The 10,496-nt window shown below is 37.8% G+C and overlaps 1 long non-coding RNA gene across 1 annotated transcript; it reads left to right on the top strand.

Moving 5' to 3' along the window:
- Positions 1 to 1,486: 1,486 nt before the first annotated feature.
- LOC120463921 (uncharacterized) lies at positions 1,487 to 4,092 on the top strand. Its single transcript, XR_005618578.2, has 4 exons — positions 1,487 to 1,833; positions 2,436 to 2,500; positions 3,105 to 3,145; positions 3,761 to 4,092. It is a non-coding gene; the product is annotated as an uncharacterized LOC120463921 (long non-coding RNA).
- The last annotated feature ends 6,404 nt before the right edge of the window (positions 4,093 to 10,496 follow it).

Raw genomic sequence — 10,496 nt, 5'->3', positions numbered from 1 at the left:
CCAGCTGGAGCTGGCCGTGGGGGGGGGGGGGTACTGTCACGGATCCATCTGCGTCAGCACCAGACACCTTCACTCCGCCCACTCGTTCCAGCTCTCCAGCATTCTAATCACTGTCACCTGCCCGCTTCAATCACCGTCCCAATCATCCTCCCTTTATAAACTCACTCCTCACAGTCACTCACCGTCTGGTCTCGTCGACACATCGGCTACAGACTCCCGCTACGCTACTACCTACTACAAAGGAATACTTACCCGCTTCATTCAGCCCCGTCTGCTTCTCTTCCGCTCCAGATCCCCGGTCTTCCTCTGGTCATCCGTCCGCTGCCTCCGCTCACCTACTTCCAGCCCTGCTAAAGATAAGAATTCCATTATCAGACTGTTTCCCGCTCCTGAACCGAACTTTATCCATTACATACTTACCAGCTGTCTATCATACCACCTGTCTCAATAAACCTGGTTATACTCATCCATCTGTGTCCTTCTAGTCTGTGACAACAGCAATAGAATAGCTTTACAGTAAACAGTTTTTTTTTTTTTGCAGTACTAGCCTATCTTATATTAATGACGCAAGACCATGTAAACAAACAAAAAAACACAGCCAATGTCCAAAGTGGCAATTAGTTATAGGATAACGGACACCCCAGCTAACACACGACGTAACAGTTACGTAATATATTCGTACTTTTTGGTCACTTTATGACTTACCAATTGACAACGTACCCAGATAGCAAACTGACATTGAATCAACGTGGAAATATGACATCGAAACAATGTTGATCTGACATTGTTTTGCTCATCGAATTAACGTTGAACCAACGTCAGACGCGTCATTCTTTCAAAACTAACGCAAAATCAACTTGAAATCAACGCGTTGTTTCAACGTTATGAAAGCAAACCAATTTTCGATTTTCATTTAGCTTTGAAGAATGCCGCGTCTGACGTTTGTTCAACGTTAATTCGATGAGCAAAATCAACGTTGTTTCAATGTCATGAGAGACGTCGTTTCCACGTTGATTCAATGTCAGTTTGCTGTCTGGGTAACTACAACGTCGTATGCTCGTAATTTCATAACCATCATATTACCAACCCACAACGTCGTCAGTACGTCCTCCTAAGGTTATAAGATAACCAACAACGTCGCAGATACGTAGTCTAATCGTAATTACTTGGTAATTTTATGACTTACTGGCAACGTAACTACAACGTCGCATGCCCGTAATTTCATTACCATCATATGACCAAACCACAACGTTGTCAGTACGTCCTCCTAAGGTTATAAAATAACCAACAACGTCGCAGATACGTAGTCTAATCGTAATTACTTGGTAATTTTATGACTTACTGGCAACGAAACTGCAACGTCACGGGACCGTAATTTCATTACCATCTTTAATTTATATAAAGAGTGCTTCATATTCTCTTTTAATGTGTGTGTGTGTGTGTGTATATATATATATATATATATATATATATATATATATATATATATATATATATATATCCTAATACAGATGTCTTGAAATTGCTTACATTAGCAAAATGGTATAAAAAAGCATGATTGTCAAGTGAATGAGAACTACAATGAGTTTTAAATTCATTATTTAAAATTAAAGATATTTAAATTGTTAAATGTTATATTTCTAGATGTTTATTTAAATGCTGCGTGCCTTTTGACGGTTACGTGCGCGTAAACATTGAGTCGCAAAAGCTATCTGATTCAAAGACAGGAGCGCGCGCGAGCACGAGCAGATGGAAACCATGGAAAAGAGGAAACCTCATCAACTGACAAACAGCAAGACTAGCGTCTCTCACTGTTGTTTTCTCTGCTTTCAGGTAAGTTTAGTTACCAAAATCACTCAAATAATACATATAAACGTTCCGGACACCTTTCTTACGTGTAATTGATACACTTCTGTTGAATATTTACTTTATAGAAATGGTTTTGTGTCTTCCGAAAAAGTCCGTTAGCATCTCCGTTTTCAGAAGAGCTAAGTTAACGTTAGCTAAGTTAAGTTTACGTTACAATTGAGCTCTTGTTTTACATAAGTTTGGGTTTTTAACCACATTTTTGTGTTGATAACAGTTTTTTATAGTTTTGTTTTGCTGGTAATTTGTCAGTGGGTGGGAAGTAAGCTAAGTTATTTAACCTGAAATAATTCATTGTAACGTACTGTTAATGACGTCACTTACAAAGATTGATAATAAGTGATTTCAGGAGGAACAGAAAAAAACCCTCCACAACAAAGGGGGAATTATTGTTTACCATGATAATAATTTGCATTTATTGCACAATATATTACCTTAAGATTTTTTATATTCTTTATCTTTTCTGCATTTCATCTCTGCTCTTGCTTGCTTCCTTCCTTGTAATAAACCATTTGTCCTATTGTAAATTCTATGTAACATTGTTGGCTCTGTGACATGTTATTTTCTAGAAGATCATCTGATTGCCTGCTGCACCCCCTGTCCAAGACAATCTCCACGGCTATGAACTCGACTAGTAAGCAAAACTTCATACATAAGTTACTGTTCAATTGTTGTGGGTCTGTACTCTGTAGGATTTATGCTTTTGAATGAAGTCTCACAATTTAAAATCATTAACCCCAGTTTTTTTCAGTGAGATTGTCCTTGAGAAGCCTGTAGGCTAAATAATCAGCTAAATAATAGGTAAATAGGTAAATATAATGTTATAATGGTCATAGTTATAATAATTCATTTAACTATTATTATAACAGGATAATGGTCATTGGTATACATATTTGTTTTTCTCTAGGTGTGTTTTTAATTGTGTTAGCCAATGAGACGGACATCATACAGTCCAACTCAAAGGTATTTTTAATGTAGTTTTTACTGATAAATACTGAAATTCTTTTTACTTTTAAATGCTGAATTCAGGGGGTCGACAACTTTAGGCACGCAAGTTATTTTTCACAGATATCTGTCCAGTTTACTCATGGCTCATACTCTTAGCCTTTAAAATGTTTGAATGTACATCAGCAATACATTATCAGGGGGTAAAGATATTATTAGAGTTTTTAAAGTTATGGCTATGCTCTTGTTACCAGATGAGATATCAATGATCTTTTGACCCTGTGATTCTTCAGGACAAGATCTTGATGCCATCCACACTCAGTACATAAGGAAGGTGAGTTTCACAATAGCTGCCACTATCACAAACAAAACCGAAACACAACAGGCCTTCATCCATATGAACTCACCCATGCGTAGGGATAGGTTCCGAAACCCGGTATTAAACATTAAACGGGGGCCAAATTAAGGAAGACCGCAGTATCAATAAGCTCAGATGTTATCGGTTCTGCTGACGGTACTGAAGAAATTACACACACTATTATAGACAGTCTTTCAGGCTGGTTGTTTGTCATTTTGTAGGGAGAGGCTGTACCTCAGTAAAGACTTATTTTACATTCGATAATTCAATTTCCGTACCTGATAAGTTAGATTTTCCTAAAAAAAAATCATGCACTGCTTATTTCAATTGTATTTTTCTTCTTTTGAATTTATCTATGCTTGTAATTTGTTTATAATTTTCAATGCAGATTCACTCTAAATAAATAATCTCCTGAAATTTGTTTTTATATCGCAATATATATAGCAGCAGATAAACAAAATATTTTATTTAAGCCGTAATATTGAGCATTTAAGCTAACTCTATTTTTTTATTGAACCTCGAATGATAATTTGTGATACCAGATGAGATGTATCCTTGTTGTTTTGAACTGTACTATTTTTTTTATTGCAGGTTTTCTGGGATCCACAGCGGAAGGGATCAAGGTGTGAGATGTTGGCTTGGACAGATGTACCTGTACACCACACCGACCTCTGCTTTTGCATGGATGGCTGATTACTATCATGTTCTGTATAAGTTTTATAATAGCAAAACAGAGCACCTGTGACAGTGGAATCTATAGGTGTAAAGTAGTCAGACATCAGTACATTTAAAGTCACAGAGAGAAAGTTTTTTTTTTATTTATTTTTTTTTTTATAGAAGTTTCAAAGTTTTTTGACACCATTATACACCAAGAAATGTGCATAATTGGCCAAAGTGTTGCTGTTTATCAACAAAAATATGACCCTATGAGTTTGCTAATTTGTAGAATAGAATGTGTGCACCTGCAACGAATAATTTAAAAAGGTATAACTGATGTGTTGTGTTTGTGAGAGAAAGGGAAAAAAACATTTTCTCGAAGACTAAAATATACAAATTGCACTGTTATAGGGACTCTGTTTTGCTTCAATAATACTAGATATAATAAAGTGTCAGTCAGTCTTAATAACTACTATTTATTTTGTATAACTATAAAATCATAAACAGTACCAGTCAAAAGTTTGGAAACGTTACTCTTTTTAATATTTTTTGGAAGAAGTCTATTCTGCTTATAAAGCTTACATTTATTTGACAAAAAACAACAACAAAAAACATATTATAACATGTGAATATATAGTAGTGTAATTTATTCCTGTGTATAATATTTTATCATGTAACACTGAAGACTGGATTAATGATTCTGAAAATTCAGCTTTGCATCAAAGGATTAAATGATATTTTAAAGTATATTAAAATAGAAAATCATTATTTTTATTTTTTTACATTACATTTCTTACATTATTTTAATTATATTCATGTTAAACCTTCATTTAAATGTTTATAAACCGTTTGCACACTGGTTTTGCTGTTGTTTGTGCTTTCTTCTATAGTAAATGAAATGAATTAACCAAATACTGAGTCTGTATCTTTCGTATGCCATTGAAAAGTCTCCAAAATAGTTTTGGGCATATGAGGACAAGTTAAAATATAGCTGCAAGCAGCCATTACCGGGGCCAAGCGCAAGAAGCGGCAACATATGCCAAAATGGCAAGGAGTGGCAGACCAACTGCAGCAAGGAGCAATTAAGGGCATTTTGAGAGAACTTTGGGCAAATGGCTAAGAAAATCACATAAACATTAACTTATAAGATGATTTAATGGGTTATCACTTTCGAACAATAGGTGGCGCAGTTACGAAATAGATGTGATGTGGTCAGAGTGAGCTGACAATGACACATGCAAAGTTTGGTGTCAAAATGTGAAGGCATTGCAGAGATAAAGCCTAAATAGTCATTTTGGCAGCATGCCTCAAATTTGATGCAGTGGTATACAAAAACGGTTTTGTCTATCGTCACGCAATCCATAACTTTTATTCGGCACCGTCTGGACATGATACGATTCAATTTTCGTGAAAATCGGACAAACGGTCTAGGAGGAGTTCGAAAAAGAAGGTTTTTCAAAGAAATAAAGATGGCGAACAGGACGTTTGTCTGATTATGGAAAACCTGATATCTATGTTTTCGGCATAACCGAAGGAATCTATTAAGATCAGTTTCATTGCAATAGGCAAATTTATTCAAAAGTTATTAGCGTTCTCAGAAATGAATTATAACTTTTGACCAACAGGTGGCGCTGTCTCAAAATCTTTTGTGTACCTTCAGGGCATGCTGCTTATGGCACACACTGAGTTTTGTAATATTACACCAATGCATTTGTTTAGTATAGCATTTTATTTCACAAAACTCTATTGAAGTCAATGGGAATTTCACGTTTTGTTCTATTATAGCGCCACCAAGAGGCTCAGTCCCACAATTTTTTTTATGTGTCCTCAGAGTGACCCCATACATATGTGTGTCAATTTTGGTGCAAATATCTCTATTCACTTCTGAGTTATAAACATTTATATGAAAAAACACGTAAAAAATGACTGACACATGACTTTGTTTGAATTTTACTACCCCTTACTATCAATATTTTCGCATTTGGGCATTAGTGTTTAGTTAACAAGCTATGATTCCGTGTTTCTGGCGGTGGTTTCGTCTCGATCGGAACAGCGGTTTTGAAGATATCGCCAAGTGTTTTTTTCGCGCTAAATCGCTACGCTACACCAACCGTAAGACGAAACCCAGCATGTTTAGTATCGTTGGACTCGGCAACGATTCAGGAACTCAAAAAGATGACTCCCGTGAAAATAAGTGTACCACACCCAAAGTTATAAGCGTTTGAAAAAAGAAATTCACCACTAGGTGGCGCTGTTTCGAAACTTCTCAGGCTCCTTCAGGGCATCGTACTGATGACCCATACCGAGTTTCGTAACAATTCGTTCATGCGTTCAAAAAATACAGCATTTTAGCACATAATTCAAAATGGCCGACAGCCAAAATGGCCGATCTGGGAAAATTGCATATCAGTCGACTCGGCATGACGCCCTGAATCTAACGAGATGAAGTTTATGATTTTTGGACAAACTGTTCAGAAGTTACGAGCAAAAATAGCCATTTTTCATATCTCCGGACCACTAGGTGGCGCTGCGCCGAAACGCTGCACGTAGCCTCAGGTCATGCTTGTGATGACACGTACCAAGTTTGGTCTGAATAGGATGAAGCGTTGCGGAGATACAGCCTCACGTCTGTTTTTGCAAGCGCTACGTAAAATTAGTTTGCGCGTTTATCGAAAACGGTTATTCGAATCATCTTGAATTCCATAACTTTTTGTCAGCACTGCCTGGAGATGATCCGGTGCGATTTTGGTGAAAATCGGACAAACCGTCTAGGACGAGTTCGCAAAAGTAGGTTTTTTGGAAAATTCAAAATGGCGGCCGTTTTTTTATGACGGAAAATGACGTCATAGGGTGCGATCGAATCGCCATGAGATCAGGAAAAAGAGGAAAAAAGAATTTTGTTGATAGGCCTTACGGTTCAAAAGTTATTAGCATAATAAAAGTGAAACTTTGGACAGTTGGTGGCGCTAGAGGGAATGAGTTAGAGACACCAAAATTGGTGTATTTAAAGTTGGGACTGTCCTCTTTTAGAAAGTCAAACCAAAACAACTTTCCCGCAAACCGGTCTATGGGCTGCCATAGACGCCCAGTCGGAAGAAGAATAATAATAATAAATATAGCTGCAAGCAGCCATTACCGGGGCCAAGCGCAAGAAGCGGCAACATATGCCAAAATGGCAAGGAGTGGCAGACCAACTGCAGCAAGGAGCAATTAAGGGCATTTTGAGAGAACTTTGGGCAAATGGCTAAGAAAATCACATAAACATTAACTTATAAGATGATTTAATGGGTTATCACTTTCGAACAATAGGTGGCGCAGTTACGAAATAGATGTGATGTGGTCAGAGTGAGGTGACAATGACACATGCAAAGTTTGGTGTCAAAATGTGAAGGCATTGCAGAGATAAAGCCTAAATAGTAATTTTGGCAGCATGCCTAAATTTTGATGCTGTGGTATACGAAAACGGTTTTGTCTATCATCGTGCAATTCATAACTTTTAGTCGGCACGGTCTGGAGATGATACGATTCAATTTTCGTGAAAATCGGACAAACGGTCTAGGAGGAGTTCGAAAAAGAAGGTTTTTCAAAGAAATAAAGATGGCGGACAGGAAGTTTGTCTGATTATGGAAAACCTGATATCTATGTTTTCGGCATATCCCAAGGAATCTATTAAGATCAGTTTCATTGCAATAGGCAAATTTATTCAAAAGTTATTAGCGTTCTCAGAAATTAATTATAACTTTTGACCAACAGGTGGCGCTGTCTCAAAATCTTTTGAGTACCTTCAGGGCATGCTGCTTATGGCACACACTGAGTTTTGTAATATTACACCAATGCATTTGTTTAGTATAGCATTGTATTTCACAAAACTGTATTGAAGTCAATGGGAATTTCACGTTTTGTTCTATTATAGCGCCACCAAGAGGCTCAGTCCCACAATTTTTTTTATGTGTCCTCAGAGTGAGCCCATACATATGTGTGTCAATTTTGGTGCAAATATCTCAATTCGCTTCCGAGTTATAAACATTTATATGAAAAAACACGTAAAAAATGACTGACACATGACTTTGTTTGAATTTTACTACCCCTTACTATCAATATTTTCGCATTTGGGCATTAGCGTTTAGTTAACAAGCTATGATTCCGTGTTTCTGGCGGTGGTTTCGTCTCGATCGGAACAGCGGTTTTGAAGATATCGGCAAGTGTTTTTTTCGCGCTAAATCGCTACGCTACACCAACCGTAACACGAAACCCAGCATGTTTAGTATCGTTGGACTCGGCAACGATTCAGGAACTCAAAAAGATGACTCCCGTGAAAATAAGTGTACCACACCCAAAGTTATAAGCGTTTGAAAAAAAAAATTCACCACTAGGTGGCGCTGTTTCGAAACTTCGCAGGCTTCTTCAGGGCATCGTACTGATGACCCATACCGAGTTTCGTAACAATTCGTTCATGCGTTCAAAAAATACAGCATTTTAACACATAATTCAAAATGGCCGACAGCCAAAATGGCCGATCTGGGAAAATTGGATATCGGTCGACTCGGCATGACGCCCTGAATCTAACGAGACCACGTTTTTGATTTTTGGAGAAACCGTTCAGAAGTTACGAGCAAAAATAGCCATTTCTCATATCTCCGGACCACTAGGTGGCGCTGCGCCGAAACGCAGCACGTAGCCTCAGGTCATGCTTGTGATGACACGTACCAAGTTTGGTCTGAAAACGAGTAAGCGTTGCGGAGATACAGCCTCACGTCTGTTTTCGCAAGCGCTACGTAAAATTAGTTTGCGCGCTTATCGAAAACGGTTATTCGAATCATCTTGATTTCCATAACTTTTTGTCAGCACTGCCTGGAGATGATGCGCTGCGATTTTGGTGAAAATCGGACAAACCGTCTAGGACGAGTTCGCAAAAGTAGGTTTTTTGGAAAATTCAAAATGGCGGCCGTTTTTTTATGACGGAAAATGACGTCATAGGGTGCGATCGAATCGGCATGAGCTCAGGAACAAGAGGAAAAAAGAATTTTGTTGATAGGCCTTACGGTTCAAAAGTTATTAGCATAATAAAAGTGAAACTTTGGACAGTTGGTGGCGCTAGAGGGAATGAGTTAGAGACACCAAAATTGGTGTATTTAATGTTGGGACTGTCCTCTATCAGAATGTCAAGTCAAAACAACTTTCCCGCAAACCGGTCTATGGGCTGCCATAGACGCCCAGTCGGAAGAAGAATAATAATAATAAGAACCAGCACAGATACAATAGGTGCCTCCGCACCTTCGGTGCTTGGCCCCTAATAATAATAATAATAATAAGAACCGGCACAGATACAATAGGTGCCTCCGCACCTTCGGTGCTTGGCCCCTAATTAGACCACTGCTTGTCCGAACCATTTTAATTAAAACTAAAATGACCAACTGGTTACCAACACACGACTATTGATCCATGACGTTGCCACAACGTCGCAGTTACGTATCGTTACGTCGTGACAACGTATCTGGGAATTTCACTTTTCCGGTTGCCACAACGTAACTGGTTACGTCGCCACGACGAAAGTTTGGTCACCAGATTACGTTGCAGTTACGTAACAGTCACGTATTTGTGTTAGCTGGGACAGCTCATCAACGATCATCATGTTTGTAGCATGATCCAGGGGATTAAAACGTCCAAAATATATTTCAGGCCTAGTGGAGTTGGGAACTAATAATAGTAGTAAAAGCGTAAAGTTGCATACAATGGAAATACTCACTAATGCAAGAAAAAACTACCTCAAAAAACGGTTATCTGTGCTGTTGTCCAGTAACTCCAGTTGGAATTTTCACCCCGATGTGGCTGCCGCGCTACCGAAGCGCCATCTAGTGGCTGTTACCAAAAAAGCATCAGAGTTTCGCCTCTCTATACTCTTTGCTGCAGGTCAACAATGCATGTGAAATTGTCACTTTATTTCCTTTTTTGGAGGACCAATTTTCTTACAATGGGTAACTAATTCTTTCAGATTAAATATTTATGCAAAATGTACTTATCAGAATAACTTTTGATGTTGTGTGGTTATGCTTTCATATTAAATGTAAGTTATTGATTTAGCTATTTGTTTTCTAGGAGCATTTCTATGATGCACCGAGTGGCTAATGCTAACCAGGCTTGGTGTTTAAAGACTGTGCAGACTAGAACTTGGTGATGGTAAGAGTTAACAGATAACATGAGAGAATCATGGGCACAAACATAAAAAATAATCATAGCTTTATTGCTATTTGGTATAACTAAGATTTTCTGTGTTTCATAACACTTATTTTGAATTTGTCCAGTCAAATAACTTTACAAATGTAATTTTTATTTTTTACTTAAAATTAGTTTTCAAACCAATTGTTTTCATGACTTGACAGGTAGATGTTTTCTTGCTGTTTAATTGTAGACTCTACTGACTGGGAAATATCTGCCTATCACCTGTCCAACATCACAGCCACAAGAAGGGAACACAGATTCTTCCGGCGGCTGACTATTAGGGAGATTTCTTAAGGTGGGTGTCTAAATTTATTCTTAAAGGGTTAGTTCACCCAAAATGGAAATTCTGTCATTAATTACTCACCCTCATGTTGTTCTAAACATGTAAGAATTTCTTTCATCTTCACAACACAAATTAAGATATTTTTTAATGAAATCTGAGAGCTTCCTG

Source organism: Pimephales promelas, chromosome 11 (genome assembly GCF_988280905.1).
Source record: "Pimephales promelas chromosome 11, fPimPro1.hap1.1, whole genome shotgun sequence".
Lineage (NCBI taxonomy): Eukaryota > Metazoa > Chordata > Actinopteri > Cypriniformes > Leuciscidae > Pimephales > Pimephales promelas.
This window is presented reverse-complemented; position numbering and strand designations above follow the sequence as displayed.